Source organism: Stegostoma tigrinum, chromosome 8 (genome assembly GCF_030684315.1).
Source record: "Stegostoma tigrinum isolate sSteTig4 chromosome 8, sSteTig4.hap1, whole genome shotgun sequence".
In the NCBI taxonomy this organism is placed as follows: Eukaryota; Metazoa; Chordata; class Chondrichthyes; order Orectolobiformes; family Stegostomatidae; genus Stegostoma; species Stegostoma tigrinum.
This window is the reverse complement of record NC_081361.1, coordinates 2,100,025-2,121,242: the sequence shown is the minus strand read 5'-3', so window position 1 is coordinate 2,121,242 and position 21,218 is coordinate 2,100,025. Positions and strand designations below refer to the sequence as shown.

The 21,218-nt window shown below is 43.5% G+C and overlaps 1 long non-coding RNA gene across 2 annotated transcripts; it reads right to left on the bottom strand.

Annotated features, from left to right (window-relative positions):
* Positions 1-5,429: 5,429 nt before the first annotated feature.
* On the bottom strand, positions 5,430-20,621 carry LOC132209915 (uncharacterized). Of its 2 annotated transcripts, XR_009446090.1 has the most exons (5): positions 20,556-20,621; positions 19,566-19,694; positions 9,646-9,759; positions 7,285-7,461; positions 5,430-6,402 (listed from the first exon to the last, which is right to left on the bottom strand). It is a non-coding gene; the product is annotated as an uncharacterized LOC132209915 (long non-coding RNA). The 2 variants fall into 2 exon arrangements; XR_009446089.1 differs by having other exon boundaries at positions 5,430-7,461.
* Positions 20,622-21,218: the final 597 nt, after the last annotated feature.

Below are 21,218 nucleotides of genomic sequence, written 5' to 3'. Positions count from 1 at the left end.
GTCCCGTTGTACTCTGAGATAACATTCTTCACTATCCACGACAACATGAATTTTGTGGCCATCTGCAAACTTACTAACCATCCCCCCTATGCTTCCATCTAAATGATTTATATAAAATTATGGATAAGCAGTGTCCCAGCACTGATTCTTGTGACACACCCCAGGTCACAGGTCTCCAGTCGGAAATATAACACTCTACCGTCACACTGTGCCTCCTGCCTTCAAGCCAGTTTTGGAACCAAACCTCTAACTTCCCCTGGATTCCATGTGATCTAACCAGTCTACCATGAGGAACCTTTTCAAACACCTTTCTGAAGTCCATCCAAACAATGTTTACCCTCTGCCTTCACCAATCTTCTTTGTCGCCTCTGCAAAATACTCAAGTTAGTGGGACATGAATTACATCACAGACAGACATGTTGGCAATCCATAATCAGTCCTTGCCCTTCCAAATGCACAGAAATCCTCTTCCTGAGTCTGAAACAAACATGTCATAACCATGGTTAAATACTTCACCCCAAGATGAGTTTTCAACCACATATCCCCACCATCACCAAGACTGCCACCTTAGTGGCATCACCCGGTTCCGCCTCGTCTGCTCATCTGCTGCTGAAACTCTGATCCATTCCTTTGTTACCTCTGGACTTAATCCTTACACACTCCTCACTGTCCTCTCACATTCCCCTCTCTGCACTTGTCTAACTTCCTCTGCCTCTGTTCATGGGTGTATTTGAGCTCTGTTAGTGTCTTATTGTTCCTTCCATTAACTCTATCTGAATGAGTTTTTACCACTGCCCATTCTCCCCACCATGTACTGCTGCCTTAGCAGCTTTAGCTTCCTACACAAATTCCCACAATGCTGTAAGGGAAGGAGTTACAGGTTATTCACCAGGTGATGAAATCCTGAGGTCATCCTAAACTCTGCTGCCCGTGTGAGTATTCACACCAGGGTTTGTTCACCCACTACCCCACCGTGCTCATGCAGATAAAGTTTAAATTTTACATCATTCTGTTCAAATCTCTTGATAGATAGAGAGGAGATTATCTCTGTGATGTCCGCCGGCCTCCAGCCCTCTCAAGGGGAATTAGGGCTGGCAAGTAAATGCTAACCCAGCCAGTGATGCCCACCCCCACCCCAAATATGAATTTTTACAAATGCCCTTGCATTGCCTCCAATGCCAGCCTCCTGGGCATTCTCGATTTTAACTGCCCCACATGTGGTCCCCTTACCCTTTAGCTGCCAAGGCCACAAACTGTGAAATTTGCTCACTATTCCTCTCCTGTTCTCCACCTCAGTTTTGCACTTAATAATACTCCTTGAAACCAACACATTTGCCCATTAAACAATTTGTCACCTCCCTAATATCTTGTTATGTGACTGGGGGCAGAAGTTGCATTATAACACTCCTGAGGAACAGCTTGAAAGTTTCCATTATGTGAAAGGTACTACATCGATATAAATTAATTGTCGTTGATTTGGATACATATCACAGTCCCTTCATCATTACCTGGTGAATAACCCCTTACCCAACAGCACTGTGGGAGCTATGAATGGAAGATAATTTCCAGCAGCAAATAGTCAGGCAATGTTCAGCTGTAAACACCTCATTTAGAGAGTTAATGGCAGTAACAATAAAATACCTACTCAGAGATAGTAAGAACTTCCGATGCTGGAGTCAGTGATAACACGGTGGAGGAACACAGCAGGCCAGGCAGCATCAGAGGAGCAAGAAAGCTGACATTTCATGGTGGGACCCTTCTTCAGAATTTCTGAATAAAGTACTTAAGTCGGTTACACCCATTATTGGAGACAGAGGAGGTTACAAAGTGGCAGAGAGTTAATCAGGGAGTGCAGAGATGAACCAAAGCAATGGATAGTCTCTGATTCAGGACTTTTATAAAGCAACTTTTGACAACAGTCACATAATGAGATATTAGATGGGTGACGAAATGAGTTGCATCAACACCAGAGTCGGATAACTGGGAACAGCACATGAAGCAAAATTTGTACATGACTGGTTAAAGATACTGAAACAATTTCATTGTCTTCAACTTTAAAATCAAATGCTGGAGTCTGCAGCTCAAAATATATCAGAAGCACTGGGGTCAGAGGAAACCCACAGTTCATTAAATGCCCAGGATTCAGGGTGATGTCACTGAGCAATTGCCTGTGTGTGATAACATCACCCACTTGAACACAGAGCATTCGAGTCTGCACAAACAGGTGGTGTGCACAAAGGATGTGAGGGTCTGTGGAATGATTGAAAGGAGATTGATCAGAATGATTCAGGAACTGAGGGATATTAGTTGGAAGGTCAGGTTGGAGAAACTGAAGTTGTTCTGCTCAAAGCAAAGGAGACTGAGGTGACCTTTGACAAAGGTGTCTCGGTTTATGATAGATTTAGATAAGGTAGGTAAAGAGCAGCTGTTCCTCTTCATTGATCGTAAAATTATTAGAAACACATATTTAAGATATTGGGCAATAGTTACTGGGAGATGTAAGGAAGGAACTTTACGTGATTTTTATTTGGCTCAATACTGACATTCAAAGACCAATAATATCCACTGCTGAATGAATAAAGAACCAAGTGGCACGCTTAGATCTTGCTGTATCACTTGGTTTTGAGTTTCTGTTTGTAAATCCTTTTCTAACACTCTGAAGCTCTGAAATCCATTTCCTTCGTCTGCTCAAACGCTATACTACAAAACAAAAACCTTGCTCCTTTTGAAACATGCAGGTTTTTTTGGAGAATTAACAGGTTGGATGCAGAAAGGTTAGTTCCCTTCTAGGACAGTCCAGGACCAGAGTACCTCATATCAGAGTGGGGTTACATATCTAAGCCAGAGATGAGGAAGAAATTATTCTCTCAGACAGTTGTGAATCATTGGAATTCTATATAGCAGAGGTGTGTTGTGGCTGAACCAGTAAGTATATTTAAGGCTGAGATCAACAGATCTTTAACCAGTAAAGGTATCAAGGTTTGTGAGGAAAGGCAACAAAGTGCAGATCAGACAAGAGCTCATTGAATGGCAGAGCAGACTTGATGGTCTGAATGGTCCCTTTCTGTTTGTATGAGGCTGCAAGACTCTGCACAGTAAAATGTGCAAATGAAAAATACATGGCACCCCTCAGAAAGCTGAACCATGGTGAGAAATGCAAAGGGCAACACACAAATGATATTCAATGTGTTTCATTGATCTGGAGTGATCTGTGTACCAGTGTAAACAGGAAAACTAGTCTTCAGCATTCACACTGAACTTGGCTCAACGTTATGGCAAAGATCTGTAGCTCAGGTTGTGGGTGAGGTTGATCACTTGCTCGCTGAGCTGGCTTGTTCTTGTTCAAATGTTTCATCACCATGCTAGGTGATATCATCAGTGGAGACTCCGTTGAAACGATGTTATTCTACTCCACTTGGAATTTATGCTCTGTTATGGTGAGTTGTTTACTTTTTGGTTTTGATCTGTATGGATTTGTAAATGGGGTCCAATTCTGTGTTTGATGATTGCATTACGGGTGGAGAACGATGCCTCTAGGAATACCCATGCGTGTCTATGTTTGGCTTGGGCTACTATGGTTACTTTGTCCCAGTTGAAATGATGGCCTTCATTGTCTGAGTATATCGATATTAAGGAGAGTTTGTTATGCAGTATTGCTGCTAGTTGATGTTCTTGAATTCTAGTTTCATTCCTGTCTGCCCGATGTAATATTTGAGGTAGTCATTGCATAATATTTTGTAAACCACTTTGGTTCTGCATGCTGTGGGAATTGGGTCTTTAATTCTTGTACGTGTTTTCTGTGGAATGGCTGTGGGCCACCATGGTTCTGAGTCTGAGGAGTCCTGTTGTCAGTTCCCGTATGTTCTTGATGTATGTCGGTATGTGAGGGCATACTGTGTCCTTCCATTGTTGTCTGTTTAACATCAGTAACCTCACCGGTTCCCTCACACAAGGAAATAGCCACTACTGCAGAAGACCATATAATCCCAGTTCCCAGGCCTGGAATTAGAAAAACTCTGGCCCAGCTGTGCAGATACAGCCGGAAATGGGAATGGCAGTGAGCACGCGGAGCTACTCTGTGACTCCAGTGATGCAATCGGTGAGCACACGGTCCTTCTACAAGGTTATAGAGGTGTATGAAAGCAGGGTTAATGTTCCCGGTTCAGACACCCTTCTTTCGAGCTCTTCAGAATGAGGAATCTAACTGTTGGTTCAGTGTTTACCGAAAGTTCAGTCAAATCATGAGCCTGTCCACCTGAGTGAGTTGCTGGTCTGCTTGGCCCCTTTGACATTATGTGTATGTTAATCATACATTGCTGTGTGTGTGCGTGCTTCTGCCTGTCACATTCTGTGCGGTGTGACACTGTGGAACTGTACAGCCAGGAAGGCCAGTCAATAAGCGTGCTTCCATTCACAAGCAAGAAGGAAGTAACAATAAATTTCAGTTGTGAGTTACCCAGCCGTGTGTGTTGTAATGGGAGCACACTGGGCCCATCACCCAGACGTCACTGGATTGAAACCATTCTCTGCTGTTTACACCAACAAACTGATGTTTACTACCTAGGCAGTAGCAGCTAAGTTAATTGTGCTCACATTGTCTCTGCATCAACTTATTGTTCCCAGCGACCACTTCAATCTGCATTTATCCTGACATGGACACACTGTAAGTGCTGCAAACATGCACCAGCTGATACTTTTCCCTTTCACTCACTCCTTTTCTCACCAGGAACTAACACCAACGTGATGGTCTCAATGACCTTCTGCTGATCTCTGTTGCTCTGGGTAGATCCGAACAGTGAAAGTTATTCTCTACAGTAAGGTAATGCAGCAGCGAGATAGCAGTGCAGTGGTGATATACATCCAAGTAATCCCTGGGGACTGAGACACAGCAGCTGCTGGAGTTTAAATTCAGTGAATAAAATCTGGAAAGTAAACCTGAATTTCAGGAACAGAGGCCATGACTTTAATTTCCTGAAATCCCATTCATTCACATCCCTTTGGAAGGGAAGTCCTTGCCTGGTCTACAATACAAGTGGCTTGTGGCCCACAACAAAATGGTTGACCCCTATCTGCCCTCTGTCATCAGTTCAAGGTAAATTAGGGATGAACAACAAATGCTGTCCTGACCAGTGATACCCACCTCCTATGGGAGAATAAGGAAGATTAAAAACACATTCACAACAGGGAAAACTGGGCCTTCTCTCTGCATTGATTTCAATTCACCTCATCGTCCAATCCGGACAGAGACAAGGACACCCACAGCACAGAGAAACCGAGGGAAGGATTCAATTACCCACTGAGGTGGAAACTGATTCACTCAGACACACTGGGGAGAGGTTGTTCACCATTCCCATGTGTGTGAAGGCATCGCTCAGCAAAATAAATTCCGGAGACACCTACAAATTCATATACAGTTATATTCTGCTTTTATAGCTGCTGCAAATCCCCAACTAAAAATGAACCATATCTGGTTGTCTGTTTCCAGTGAAATTCTGAGGGTTACTCACACTGAAATATTATCTTAAGATTTTTCTCTGCAGATGCTGCCACTTCTGCTGACCTTTTCTAGTAATTTCTGCTTTTTATTTGTTTCTGATTTACAGCATTTGCAGTCCTTTCAGTTTTTAATCCAGTGGAGTTCCACTGTTTTGTGAAACATAACCATCATTAAAACCTAGCTGTAGAAGCCATAATTTAGAAGTTTGCACATGACATGCAGTAAGTAATCATATCGTTGACCATGACAAAAAAAAATTATGGACTGCAGGGAGATATCAATCAAGTTGAAAGATAAAATGGTGAAAGGAATTGAATCCACAGGAGTGAGTGATAATGATTTTTTCGAGACTGAACTATGAAAGTGAGGAATAGCAAGTGGTGTAGAAGAAGAAAGAGATCTTGGAGTGAACATTCACAAATCCCTGAACGTGGTTGGACAGGAAGATCAGGTGGTTGAGAGGGTTAGACGTATTTTGCAGGCACATTATTCAGCTGGTAGGTCCATTTCAGTTTCTCATCAATATTAGCCCCCAGGATGATGATAATGGGGAATTCCATAAAGATACACCCAGTGAATGTCACTTGGCTGTGGTTAGATTCTCATTTCTCAGATTTGGTCATTATTTTTTGGTACTTGTTGGTGCAAATGTTCTTTGTCGCATGGCAAGCTCACGTCAATGTTGTCCAGGCTCACTGCATTTAGATATCTACTGCTTCAGTATCCAAGGAGCCACAAACGGTGCTCAAGTATTGTGCAAGCATCAGCAAACATTCCCACTTCTGACCTTATGGTGCAGGGAAGGTCATTGATGAAACAGCTGAAGGTGGTTGGGACTAGAACCTGATCCTGAGGAACTCCTGCAGCTGAGACGATTGCCCTCCTATAATCACAAGCCTCTTCTTCTGTATTCAGTATGATCAAACCAGGGTGAAGTAGGGTAAGGAGGGTAGGAGAATGTACATTGGGAACAGAGAAGGAAAAGGAGCAGAACTTTAAAACACAGAACAAGTAGAAAGTAAATGTGTCCAAGCAGTACTGCATAAGATATAAGTCAAATACAACTATATCTAGACATAGTCTTACCGCATGTCTATGACAGTGGACCATCAACAGTTCCTGAGCCCTATGTGCCTATCTGTATAGCTTAAGATAGTCATGCAAGTATTACTCACGCGGAAACGCTTGCATCCTGTGATGCATCCTGATGGTGGGATAGAGAAGCTCTTAAGATACTGTGGAAGTGGAAGCCCTGTTGAAATTAGATGACTCAGAACTTTGTCCTGTTTTTGTAGTAAGTAACTGATATGAAATAAATTATGTGTCAATGTTACGTGAACCATTCTGATGTGAAAATGACTTAATATGCTGTTTTGAGCTGTAAAAGGTTGTGTGTCTCTGAGCTAGACTTAGAGACCTCTTCCCTATGTATGTGGTACAAATTGGAATAAATTCACCTTGTTTCGATCTACTGATGTCTGAAGACACAATGCTTTCAAAGACTGGCTACCCAAGGAAGAATAATATTCTCTGGTCCTTATTGAATTTAGCTTTGTCATGATTCCTCAATACAATGGTCTGTCAAAGGGAGTCTTAGGATAGTGGATCGTCACTCTCACATTTGGAATTTAGCTGTTTGCTCTATGTTTGTGCAAAGACCTTAATGAGGATAGGAGATGACTGGCCATTGCTTAACTCAAACTGAGATCCATTACTATGATATTACAAAACAAGTGCTGCTGGATGTCATTGTTGTCACCCTGTTTTGACTGTATATATGTACTGACAGGGCAGACGACTGACTGAAGGCTTGTCCACACAGACCACGTGTATGGTTTCTCTTCACTGTAAACGATGCTTGTTCCTTCCTTGTTCAAAGCTCCAGAGAATTAAATGTTCCTGGCAGTTCCTGATCCAGTGTTTGAGTTGAGCTTTCTGTCAGTAGATGCTCCCTTTCCAATTCCCTGGAAAATAAAAGTAGATTGAAAGCTGCTGATTGTCACCTGGATCATTAAAAACTGCGGGTGCTGTAAATCAGGAATGAAAATACAAGTTGCTGGAAAAGCTCAGCAGGTCTGGCAACATCTGTGAATGAAAAAAAAACAGTGAATGTTTCAGTTCTGGTGACCCTTTCTCAAGTTCAGAAGAAGGTTCGCTGAACCTGAAATATTAACTCTTTTTTTTCCTTCACAGATGTGTCAAACCTGCTGAGCTATTCCACTTGGATCATTTGATATCTTTGAAAGGACAGAAGATGAAAAATACAGGACAAATCAGGCTGTGGAACTGGCTGCAGAGCCAATCATTATTTGTGCAGAGCCAGCAGAGTGGGAGGTTTGAGTGAGACCACAACAATGCTGTCGGTGTAACAATACAAACCGTACAACTATCTGACTATAACCTGTGTCAGTCTGTAACTGGATATGTGTAAATGACCGAAGCTTGCTGAAAATGCATTCCTGCAAGCAAGTCGGAATTCATGGTCCTCCTTTCGATAATTAATTCCCCTTTTGCACTGGTGGGATTTGTATTTGGAGGACTGTGTTCAGTTCTGGTCACCCGACTTAAAGAAGGTTGTTATGAAACATTTCGGGGCAGATTCAATGGACTAATACCTGGAATGAGTGGATTGCCTTGAAGGAACATCTAGAGGAAAATACAGGCTAGGCCAGTGTTCTCTGGAGTTTAGAAAAGAAAGAGGAGACTAAATAGAAACATCAAAGATCCTGAGGGGACCTGACCAGATGCATGGTGAAAACATTGTCCCTCTTGTGGAAGGATCTAGAAGTGAGGGCCATTGTTTAAAGGTAAGGATGAGTCCATTTGAAATAGTGTGGAACATTTCTCTCAGAGGGTTGAGAATCTTTGTGATTCCCTTCGTCAAAAGGCAGTGGATGCAGAATCATTCTTCAAAAAAAAATCAGAGGCAGATTCTTGCTGACCAAGATGATGCAAGATATTCTGAGATATGCAGGCATGCAGAGCTGAGGTTGAAATTACATCAGCAGTGATTTTATTGAGTCGCAGAGCAGGCTCGATGGGCCAAGTGGCCTTCACTTGTTCCTTATTCCTACATTTGAGGGAACCGCAGGACAAAAAAAACTAGAGTCCTGTCTGATTACTGCGGGTGAGGAGGGAGTTTGAGCTCCAACTTCACTCACCCAGTGGATTAGTTCCTCTCTACACCCCAACCAGCTTCAATTAACATTTGCAAAATTCATCCTTCTAAGTTACAGAAAATACATCATTCCTGATGAGATGATGCATTTTAAATCGGAGCAGAGAACACACAAATTAGGAATCAGTTGTCCATTCTGCCTCTTGAGCCTCAGGTCAAAGCTGATCTATTTACGCTTCAATTCCACATTCCCACTTGTCCTTGATAGTTTAAAACAAAAACATCCTGTGGGCATTGCTGGCTATGTTTAATTGTCATTAAGAAGGTGGCAGCAATCTGTCTTCATGAACACTGTGGTCCATGAGTGGTAGGTGGACACACAATGCTGTTAGGGAGAGAATTCAGTATTTTGATCCACCCACACTGAAGGTATAACAATACATTTCCAAGTCAGGATGGCGAGTGTTGTGGAGGGGGCCTAACATATTTTTTCCAACCAACAATTTTGTGCAAATTCCCTGTTTTCTTTCTGACTCCCTTCTTACATAGTAAGGTTACATTAGCTATCCTCCAAGTCATAAAAAAAAACTGAGAGTCTATAGAATTTGGAGGATAGCCACTCGTGCATCTGCTATTTCTACAGCCACTTCCTGAGGTACTTTGAGATGAAGGTTATCAATCTCTGGGGATTTATCTGCCTGTTATCCCATTAGATTTCCCAATATCATTTTCCTCCTAATACTGATTCCACCTTCCTATTAGACCCTGAGATCACCTTAATTTTGGGAGGTTATTTGCACCCTCCTTATTGAAAACCTCAGTCATATTTAATTATTCCACTATCACATTGTACCCCATTATAAATTCACTGTTTCTGCTTGTCAGGAGACCCTATATTATTCGTGACCAGTCTTTCATTACCAATCTCCAATTAAGAGTTTAATGATGATTATAGAGCCATTTTTGATCATCAGGAAAAAAAAACATCTGGCTCACTAATATCCGTCAGGGAAAGGAAATGTATCCTTACCTGGTTTGGTCGATATGTGACGCCAGCCTTACAGCATTGCAGTGGACACTTGATAGCCCTCTGGGCAATCACAGATGGGCAATAAATTCTGGCCAAGCCACCAAAGTCCACATCCTGTGAATGAATATATAACAAAGTTCTATTGGTTTGTATGGTCCCTGCAGCATGCACTCATGTTCTGTTTTCTCACTCTGATTAAATCCCTTTGTTTCCCTTTGCAGAAATCTAAACAGCTCCCAATCCTGTTGTCAGTTGTTTTATTGACCTAATTGTGTATGCTGCTTCCTTAAATTTAATACCTGTTCATTTCCCTTTCTGTGCTGTGGTTTGATCATGTTTCCCATTTTGTTCTTATGCCTGGCTGCGATGAATAACTTCCACAGCTTGCCCACACGCTCTTTCAATGTTTGCCATTACCATTTCCCATCATCCATTTAAACACTGATTCACCATTTATCACAACTGGCTCGTGCCTCATACCATTTTAACTGCTTTCATTTAATTACAGGACCCAAGACTCAGTAACAACATGATCACTCTCCAGCTTTGTGAAGAATTCCAAACTATTGTGGCCACTCATCCTTAAGGGCCCATATTCAACTGGATTGTCAATTATTCCATCCTCATTATACAAAACCCATCTGCTTCTTCAACATAATAAAATGTGAGGCTGGATGAACACAGCAGGCCAAGCAGCATCTCAGGAGCACAAAAGCTGACGCTTCGGGCCTAGACCCTTCATCAGAGAGGGGGATGGGGAGAGGGAGCTGGAATAAATAGGGAGAGAGGGGGAGGCGGACCGAAGATGGAGAGTAAAGAAGATAGGTGGAGAGAGTATAGGTGGGGAGGTAGGGAGGGGATAGGTCAGTCCAGGGAAGACGGACAGGTCAAGGAGGTGGGATGAGGTTAGTAGGTAGCTGGGGGTGCGGCTTGGTGCGGGAGGAAGGGATGGGTGAGAGGAAAAACCGGTTGGGGAGGCAGAGACAGGTTGGGCTGGTTTTGGGATGCAGTGGGTGGGGGGAAAGAGCTGGGCTGGTTGTGTGGTGCAGTGGGGGGAGGGGACGAACTAGGCTGGTTTAGGGATGCAGGAGGGGAAGGGGAGAGTTTGAAACTGGTGAAGTCCACATTGATACCATATGGCTGCAGGGTTCCCAGGCGAAATATGAGTTGCTGTTCCTGCATACTTCGGGTGGCATCATTGTGGCAGTGCAGGAGGCCCATGATGGACTAGATGACATGTCCATCATGGGCCTCCTGCACTGCCACAATGATGCCACCCGAAGGTTGCAGGAACAGCAACTCATATTCCGCCTGGGAACCCTGCAGCCATATGGTATCAATGTGGACTTCACCAGTTTCAAAATCTCCCCTTCCCCTACTGCATCCCTAAACCAGCCTAGTTCGTCCCCTCCCCCCACTGCACCACACAACCAGCCCAGCTCTTCCCGCCCACCCACTGCATCCCAAAACCAGTCCAACCTGTCTCTGCCTCCCTAACCGGTTCTTCCTCTCACCCATCCCTTCCTCCCAAACCAAGCCGCACCCCCAGCTACCTACTAACCTCACCCCACCTCCTTGACCTGTCCGTCTTCCCTGGACTGACCTATCCCCTCCCTACCTCCCACCTATACCCTCTCCACCTATCTTCTTTACTCTCCATCTTCCGTCCGCCTCCCCCTCTCTCCCTATTTATTCCAGCTCCCTCTCCCCATCCCCCTCTCTGATGAAGGGTCTAGGCCCGAAACGTCAGCTTTTGTGCTCCTGAGATGCTGCTTGGCCTGCTGTGTTCATCCAGCCTCACATTTTATTATCTTGGAATTCTCCAGCATCTGCAGTTCCCATTATCTCTGCTTCTTCAACATGTTGATTCATAAAATTGTACCATACAGACACGAAGGATTCCTCCTGCACTGTACTGTTACAGTGTGATTTGGGCAATTTATAAGTAGGTTGCAGTCACCTGTAATTAAAGCCATACCTTTATGCCTTGTATCTCTCAATTCCACCCGAATGCCTTCCCTAATATTACTGCAGCTTGGGGTCCATATGCAGCACTAAGGTCATTTTCTTTGTCCATTGGTGTTTTTCAGCTCAACCCAAACAGACTCTACTTCAATGCACCCTATATCCTGGCTCACATCAGTTTCCTGTTTTAATCAGCAGCTCCTGACAAATCCTTTTCCCTCTTTCCTGCCCAATCCATCTTCCTCAGACAACCCACTGATTCCAGGTTTCAATCTTGTAATCCTCCTCTGAGCCACTTTGAATAAACGAACGGAAGGCCAAAACCTGATACGGTATTCGAGATTTGGTCCAACCCCTTCCTTGTACAAATGAAGCAGAACATCTTTTCATTGATTATTCCTTGTTGTCATAACAAGGGAGATGGCCTCGTGGCTTTCTGGATTTCAGAGAGATCTTAATCAATTGGGGCAATGGGCTGAGGAATGACAGGTTGAATTTTATTAGGATAAATGTTTGTTTTACCACAACGCAATACTTCACAAAGGCAGGACTTGCACAATTAATGGTTGGGCTCTGGGTAGTGTTGCAGAATAGAAAAAAACCTCGGGTTTCAGGTACATCATTCTTTGAAATTTGCATCACAGGTAGACAGGGTGGTTCGGAAGACATTTAGCACACTTGTCTTCATTGCTCAGGCCTTTGAGTACAGGACTTGGGAAGTTATGTTGGCTAGTCCTCTTCGGTCGGACTATGTGCTGCTCTGGTCGTCCTATTATGGGAAGATTATTATTAAACTGGAGTGGGTTTGGTCAAAATTACCAGGATATTGTTGGGAATGGAGGGTTTGAGTTATAAAAATACGCTGGATTGGCTGGGACTTCTTTCACTGGAAGCTAAGGGGTTGAGAGATGGCCTTATGTAGGTTAATAAAATAATGAGAGACACAGATAAGGAATAGCCAAGGTATTTTCCCTCAGGTGGGGGGTTTCAAAACCAGGGGCATTTTTTTAAGATGAGGGGAGAAAGATTTAAAAAGGACATGACGGACAACTTTTTGTTATACACAGAGTGCTCAGTGTGTGGGATGAACTGCCAGAGGAAGTGGTGGATGTGGGTACAGTTACAATGTTTAAAAAACATTCAGATAAGTACATGAATTTGAAAGGTTGAGCGCGAATATGGGCCAAACGCAGGAAGATGGAACTAATTTAGTTTGGGAACACGGTTGGCATGAACGAGTTGTATCGATGGGCCTGTTTCCATGCTGTATGACCCTCTCATGACATTCTATATCTGCACACTAACTCTGAAACTCAATTTCTTAATTTAAATTCTTCTGCACTTCAGAATTCCATTTAATGAATATTGTGCTCCATTCATTTTGGTAGGAAGAATTTTTCCACTTCATCCAACGCCTGCAAGATATTTTCCCTGTAATAATGTTCCAGATTTCAGAGGAAAGATCGAAAGGGGGGCAAAACAGGTGATGGAGTAGCTTTCATTAATAAGGAAAACATTGCTGCTATCACCAGAACAGATATTTTAGAAACACCATCCAATGAAAACATATGTTGAAATTAGAAATGAAAAGGAACGATCATCTCATGGGATTGTACCATAGGCTTCCTAATAGTCAGAGGGAAATTGAGGAACAAATGTGCCGAGGGATCTCAGATAGGTGTAAGAATAATAAGATTATAATAGTTAGTGATCTACAGTTTCCAAACATTTAAAATGGGCTGACAGAGTGTTAAAGATTTGGATGGTGAGTAATTTGTGAAATGTGTTCGATAAAGTTTTCTTTCCCAATAAATCAATGTTCTTATGAAAATAGGAAGCTTTTCTTGGTTAATAAGGCATAGCAAGTGACTGAAGTGGCAGAACAGAGAAACTTTGAATCTTGTGATAGTAATTCTATCAGTTTTAAAACAGTTGTGGATAAGGATGTGTCTTCCAGAAAAAATTAGAAGTTTTCAATTGGAGGAAGGCAAATTTTAATGGTATAAGACAAGAACTTTCAAAAGTTCCGAGGAAGGATCAACGGGCCCGAAATGTTAACTCTGACTTTTCCTCACAGATGCTGCCAGACCTGCTAAGCTTTTCCAGCAACTTCTGTTTTTGTAACTTTCAAAAGGTATCAGGAGGAGAATGCAGGTATAAGGATGTCTGATAAGTGGGAGGCTTTCAAAAGTGTGATAATTCAGAGTCATTATGTCCCTGTTCGAGTGAAAGGTATGGCTGGTAGGATTAGAGAACAATGGGTGAAAAAGATACTCAGGTTTCAGTCAAGAAAATAATAATAATAAATTATTAGATGCAAACAACTTGGCTCAAATGAATATCTTGAACAGTGTAAATAGTGTTAGGGGAATTCTTAAACAGGAGATCAGGATGGCAAAAAAGCAACTTGAAACTGCCATGGTAGATAAGCTTAAGAATAATTCAGAGTTTTTACAAGTGCATTTCGAGGAAGAGAGCACCGAGAGAGCAAGCAGGGCTCCATAAAGATGAAAAAGGTCAACTTTGTGTTGGACCACAGGAGCAGAGAGAGATCTTAAAGGAATATATTGCATCAGTTTTTACTGTTGAGAAAGAAATGGAGGCTAGACAAGTCAGGAGGAGAAATATTTTGGTTTGAAAACAGTTCACAGAAATGGGGGAGATTTTAATGAATTTCTTCTCAGTGTTTATTAAGTAGAGAATCATGGATGCTAAGGATAAAAAGGGAAGCAAGTGGGGATGTTCTGGACCATCGCGGAGGTGTTTACAGCCTTAAAGCACTTTAAGGTTGATAAATCCACTGGACCTGATGAAGTCCAGCTTCGGACACTGCGGGAGGCTGCGGAAGAAATTGCAGAGATTTTTGCTTCATCTTTGGCCACTGCTGAAATTCTGGAAGACTGGAGGGTGACTAGTGTTGTCTCATTGTTTAAGAAAGGTAGCAAAAACCAGCCAGCGAATTACAGGCCAGTGAACCAGTGGTAGACACGGTATTGAAGATGATATTCAGGGAGTGGATGCACAAATGTTTGGATATTCAAGGTCTGATTTGGGATAGTCATCATGGCTTTGTGCACAAGAATCATGTCTGACAAATCTATTCATGCTTTTCGAAGAGGTAAGCAAGAGGATTGATGAGAGTAAGGCAGAGAATGTTGTCTATGTGGATTTTAGTAAGGCCTTTAACAAGGCCCTATACAGCAGGCTAGTCATGAAGGTTCGGTTGTGCGGGATCCAGGGAGCGCTAGCTCATGGGATCGATGGTAGGAATAACAGCGTGATGGCTGAAGGTTGGTTCTTGGACTGGAGTCCTGTGGCTCATGGTGTAACACAGGGGTCAGTACTGGGACCTTTGTTATTTTTCACTTTCATAAACGATCTGGATGTGAATGTACACAGCATGATTAGTAAGTTTGCGGATGATACAACATTAAGAGGTATCACTGATTGCAGTGAAAGTTATCAAAAATTACAGCGGGAAGTGGGCTGAGGATTGCCAAATGAAATTCAATACAGCTAAGCGTGAGGTGTTGGCCTTTGGTAAGTTCAACCGAGGTCAGAGTCATACAGTGAATGGTAAGTTCTGAGGAGTATTGTGGGACAGAGACACTGAGGAGTACAAGTACATAGTTGGTTGAAAGCAGCATCACAGGTAGACAGGGTGGTGAGCAAAGCATTTAGCAGGCCGGCCTTCTTCGGTCAAGGCAGTGCTTATTGGAGTTGGGACATTATAGATGTACAAGTCATTGGAGAGGCCACATTTGCAGTGCGGCGTACAGTTTTGGTCACCCTGTTACAGGAAAGGCATAGCTAAACTGGAAAATGTGCAAAGAGGAGTTACAAGGATGTTGCTAGGAATAGCAGGCCTGAGTTCTGAGGAGAGGTTGGCCAGGATTGGATTTTATTCCTTGGAATGTAGGAGAATGAGGGTTGACCTTACTGAGGTGGATAAAATCATGAGGGGCTTAGATAGGAAGAATGCATGTCGTCTTTTTCCCAGGGATGGGGAATGGAAAACTAGAGTGTACAGATTTAAGGTGAGAGGGGGCAGATTTAAGGAGGATGTGAGGAGCAACTTCTTCACATAGAGAGTGGTGCATATTTGGAATGGGCTGCCAGAGAAAGTGGTTGAGACAGGCTCAAAAACAACAATTTAAAAAAAAACAACATTTGGGCAGGAACAGAGATGGAAAGTGTTTGTAGGGGGACATGTACCAAATGCAGGCAATTAGAACTTGTTGAGTGGGCAACAGAGTCAGCATGGACCAGTTTGGGCCGAAGGGCCTGTTTCCGTGATGTGTTACACTCTGACTTTAAACCTCTAGGTCCTGCTCTAGTGCATCAAACCATGTTGTGGTAAGTTAAAGAGAAAACATGGGGCCCCCTTGCAGAAATATTTGTATCATCTATAATTACAGGTGAGGTGCCAGATCACTGGAGAGTGGCTAAAATTGTGCCTTTGTTTAAGGGACGTAAGGAGAAGCCTGGGAACTATCGAGCTGAGAGTCTGACCTTGGTTTTGGGTATATAGTTGAAGGTAATCGTGAAATGTAGGATTTATGTATTTGGAGAGATAGGAATGATTAGTTGATTGATTTTCTTGGAGAAGTAACAAAGAAGATAATTGAGGGCGGAGTGGTGGAAGTAGTTTATATTGACAAGAGTAAATCCTTTGACAATGTTCCACAAGGTGGACTAATTAGTAAAGTTAGATCATATGGGACTCGGGGGGAGCTTGTCAACTGCATACAAATATGGCTTAGTGACAGGACACAGACACTGGTGGTGGAGTGTTGTTTATCAGACCAGAGGCCTGTTCCCAGAGGTGTTGCACAGGGTTCAGTGCTCGCTCTAATTTTGTTTGACTTTGTATAAAAAAGCGATTTAGATGAGAATAGTGGAGACATGGTCAGTAAGTTTGCAGATTACACCAGAATAAGCAGGATAGTGGACAGTGAAGTAGGCTGTCCAAGATTACAAAGAGATCTTGATTTATAGGGTCAACAGGCTGAGGAATGGCAGGTGGTGTTTCATTTGGATAAAGGCGAGGTATTTCATTTTGGTAAAACAAACAAGATCAGGACTTATACAATTAAATGTAGGGTCTTGGGGTTAGTGTTGTCGAACAGAGAGACCTCAGGGTTCAGGCCCTTAATTCTGTGAGGTTGGCATCACATGTAGAAAGGGTGGTTAAGTCGGTGTTGAGCCTGCTTGCCTTCACTGCTCAGATCTTTTGTGTATAGGAGTTGGGATGTGATGTTGAAGTTGTGCAGAACATCAGTGAGGACTCTTCTGGAATAATGTGTCTACGTCAGATCTCCTGTCATACGAAGAATATCATCATGCTTGGAAGGGTTCAGAAAAGATTTATAAGGATGTTGCCAGGAATGGAGGCTTTGAGTCCTAAGGAGAGGCTTGATCGGTTGGGATATTTTTCCACTGCAGTCTAAGAATTGGAGGCGTGGACTTATATGTTTATAAAATCATGAAGAGTACAGATAAGGTGAATGGAAGATCCCTTTTCATTCACGTGAGGTATTTCAAGACTAGGGGGCTGGAGAAAACCAGCTGAAACGTTCACTCTCCATGTATGAAGTTGGACAGTCCCTTTTGCCAAACTATTTGACGAAGGGCCAAACAGATGGAGACTATGTGATGCTTCTCGTGGTTGGATTAACTTTCTACTTTGGGTGGCTTCATGCTACACTTACCCTCCAGTACTGGTAACCTATAGACTGTATGAGTTATGAGGAGAGACTAGGACTTCACTTGAAAATAGGAGGTTGAGGGATGACTTTAGAGAGGTTTATAAAATCATGAGGGGTATAAAGTGTACAACAAGGGTCTTCTCCCTTGTAGAGGGGAGTCCAAAACTGGAGGGTATATTTTTAAAGGAAGGGGAGAAAGATTTAAAGGTAAACAAGTGGGAGCTCTTTCAAACAGAAGGTTGTTTCTATGTGGAATGAACCGCCAAAGGAAGTGGCAGATGCAGGTATACTTCCAATATTTAAAAGACATTTGTACAGGTACATGAATAGGAAAGGTTTAGAGGGATATGGACCCAACACAAGCAAGTGGGACTCGTTCAGTTTGGGAAACTGGTCGGCATAGACAAGTTGGAACGAAGGAGGCTACAGAACTCAAATAATTTTTGACATTTTGGAAACAGTTCATGTTGCAGGAGAGGAAGAGTTAAATGTCTAGGAAATATGAAGATGGATAAATCTTCAGCACCTGATCTAATGTATCCCAAGACATTATGGGAAGCAAGGGAAGAAATTGCAAAAATGTTGCTATCATCTATAAATACGTGTGGGGTGCCAGATGGCCAGAAATGGCTAATATTATGCCTTTGTTTTAGAAGGGATAGGGAGAAGCCTGAGAACTATAGACCTTAATGTAACACTGGAAGACAGTAACAGAATTAGAGTCAGTATGGATTTATGAAAGGGAAGTCATGCTGGACAAAACTGCTGGAATGTTTCATTTGGAGTTGAAAAGCCAGCGGATGTTGCTCATGTGCGCTTTGAGAAGGCGTTCAAAAGGTCCCACAGAAGAGATTAGCAAGTAAAGTTAAAGCATATGAGATCTGATTGCTTCTGTGTGCCAGCCAGTGACAAGTGTGATAGTGCAGGGGTCAGTGATGGACACCAGGTACTCACATCATCTATTAGCTATTTAAATGAGAAAACTTGAATATTGTATCTGCAAGCTTGCAGGATTAGGACAGTGATCCGTGAGGAAGATGCAAGTATGCTTCAGTGTGACTTGGAGTTGAGTGAGTGGGGCAAAAATGCAAGGCAGATGAAATATAATGTGGATAAGTTCAAGACTATCCAGTTGGATTACAAAACGAGGAAAACACAAGTCACTGACAGTAAGCATGCAGGTGCAATGGGGGGCAAAGAGGGCTAATGGTATTTTGACCTTCAGAGTGACAGCATTTGAGTACAGGAGCAGGGATGTCTTGCTGAAATTGTAGAGGATCTTAGTGAGACCACACCTGGGATGGTATGTGCAAATTTGAAATTCTTATCTGAGGAAGGATGTTCTGGCTATGGACGCTATTCACAAAGTTGATGAGATTGATTCCTGGAATGGCAAGACTTACGTATAAGGACAGCACTGATTGGTTAGGATGAAATTCACTGGAGTTTAGATTAGATTAGATTCCCTACAGTGTGGAAACAGGTCCTTCAGCCCAACAAGTCCACACCACCCCTTGAAGTATCGCACACAGACCCATCCCCCTCCCCCTCCAACCCACGTACCCCGAACACTACGGGCAATTTAGCATGGCCAACCCACCTAGCCTACACATCTTTTGACTGTGGGAGGAAACCGGAGCACCCAGAGGAAACACACGCAGACACAGGGAGCATGTGTAAACTCCACAGACAGTTACCCGAGGCTGGAATCGAACCTGGGTCCCTGGTGCTGTGAGGCTGCCGTGCTAACCACGGAGCCACCATGCCGCCCTAGTTTAGAAGAATGAGGAAAGATTTCACAGAAGCCAATAACATTCTAACAAGCCTAAATTCAGGAAGGATGTTTTCAATGACCAGGGAGTCGGAGCTGAGGGGCATGGGCCAGGCTGTTAAGGACTGAAATGAGGAAACTTTTTTTTAAAAAAAACAGAGACTGGCAACCGTGTGAAAGTTGCTGCCGCAGAAAGCAGTTAAGGCCAAACACATGATGATGGTGATGATATGTATCGTTGTGAGGGCTTCAGGGATCAAAGGGTATGACTCTCAAGTGGGAAGAATATGAGTAGAATGATCAGCCATGATCAAAGTGACTAGCAGAGAAGGATAGAAAGCTACAATGGCCTGCACCTGTTCCTATTTTCTACGTTTCTAATACAGTGAAGGTGGAATAAGAACAAAATGATTACAACTGACAGAAATATCAGTACGACCTTATCACCACTGGATGAAAATCCTATAACTCCTTACCAAACAGCAACATGGGAGCTACTTCACCACGTGGATTGCAGCAGGTCAAGAAGGTGCAGTGTGATTTTGGAAGCTTCTGGAGTGGCTGCTCTGTCTCTCATTTCAATCCAGTTTTCAAGTTGTTGAATGCTGTGAGAAAAGCAACATAGTACGTAAGAAATATCTTTGGACGTTTGCTGATAATGGGGGACCTGAGGGGTGGGATAGGGGCTGGAGGTACAGAAGTGGATAAAGTTGTGGAAGAGGGACAATGAGAGAAACAACTGGCTGGATTTTGAGGCGGGGTGACGGGCGAAGAATAACCCCAATATCCAAACCACACAGCCCCACCCTGTTCAGCTCTCTCCCTCCACTCTTTGGTCTTTCTCTGAGCCTCTGTCGCACCAACAGCCAGCTCAGCGTCAAAGATGTGCATTTGGCCCAGTTTCAAAGTCCTTCTGTTTGACCACATTCTCTCCCAGACTTGCTGGCACCAGTTCTCAGATGCTGACCTTATTAATGGCCAAAAGAGTCTACACAGTTTTTGAATAAGAAACAACCTGCAATTAACTTCCAGGCCAGGCCTCAGAAACCAATAATTGATTTTGTATTTTTTTTTTAGCACAACTGCTGCTCACAGCCCAGACGTCACCGTTCAACTCTCAGATTCAAGCCAAAAATGGTTTTTAAAAACTCAGTGAGGGTGCTATCACAGGACACAGTGGAAAGACCTTTAACCAGTGAGTACACATTGGAGTTCTGCTTTACTGAGAACACCTCTCATTGCTGTAATCACATTCTGAAGTGGCTTGACAGGGTAAAAGCTGACAGGACTTTCCCTCTCACAGGGCAGTCTCGGCCTGTTTCAGGGAGGAAGCCTGAGGCTCTCTGCAACCTACACGCAGCACCGGAAGACCCCTGTTTGAGACCTGAGACCTAAACTGAGCAATCACGCAGCCCTCTTGCTGGAATACAGCACCGAAGCTGCCCTCCCGTTTAACCTGTACTCACCACTTGTGGCTCTCATGGAGGACCATTTCATTCCGGATATCTCTCCCAGTGCGCATGCTCCGTGGCTGAACGACATCTAACAACCAATAGCAAGCAAAAGGCGGAACAGGAAGAAGGCACCGGATGTGCTTGTTCTCCAACCAATCAGAGGAGAACGAGGCCACAATTCTGAGGGCGGGCCACCGTCCGGAAACATGAAACTCGGCCTGATCCTTCATAGATGCTGCAGACAGGCTGAGCTTTTCCAGCAAAACAAAGTGTGGAGCTGGATGGACACAGCAGGACAAGCAGCATCTCAGGGGCACAAAAGCTGGTGTTTGGGGCAGCTTTAATGCAGTTCCCATGATCTCTGAGCTTTTCCAACAGAGATAGTAGGAACTGCAGATGTTGGAGGATCTGAGATAACAAAGTGTGGAGCTGGATGGACACAGTAGGACAAGCAGCATCAGAGGAGCAGGAAGGCCAACGTTTGGGGCCTAGACCCTTCATCAGAAATGAGGGAGGGGAAGGGGGCTCAAATAAATAGGGAGAGAGGGGGAGGTGTATAGACGATGGATAGAGGAGAAGATAGGTGGGGGGGAGGCAGACAAGTTAAAGGGGCGGGGATGGAGCCAGTAAACGTGACTGTAGGTAGGGAGTTAGGGAGGGGATAGGTCAGTCCAG